The sequence below is a fragment of the Cariama cristata genome, unplaced genomic scaffold (genome assembly GCF_000690535.1).
Source record: "Cariama cristata isolate BGI_N322 unplaced genomic scaffold, ASM69053v1 scaffold42508, whole genome shotgun sequence".
In the NCBI taxonomy this organism is placed as follows: Eukaryota; Metazoa; Chordata; class Aves; order Cariamiformes; family Cariamidae; genus Cariama; species Cariama cristata.
The window spans coordinates 1-298 of record NW_009633614.1 but is presented as its reverse complement, the minus strand read 5'-3'; positions in this window follow the sequence as shown (position 1 = coordinate 298).

Here is a 298-nt window from a genome sequence, read left to right as displayed (position 1 = left end):
CATCTTCTTCCTCATCTCGGGCGACAACACCCTGCGAAGCTGAGATAAAGGGCTGCCAGGAAGAACCCAGGCTCGTGCAACGCCTGGCTCCTGGTTCAGGGCTACGGCAGGGTTGGGGATGGCCCCTTCCCACCCGCTCCATCCGTGGGGACGACGCTTCATAACCCAAGTCTTAGCTGGGAGATGGCAATTTTGGCCTTTAATCGCATCATTACTACGACACGTAGCATTTTTTTAATCTTTTAATATCTGTATATGTATATGTTTTTATATTTGTATATATGTATAAATTTATATT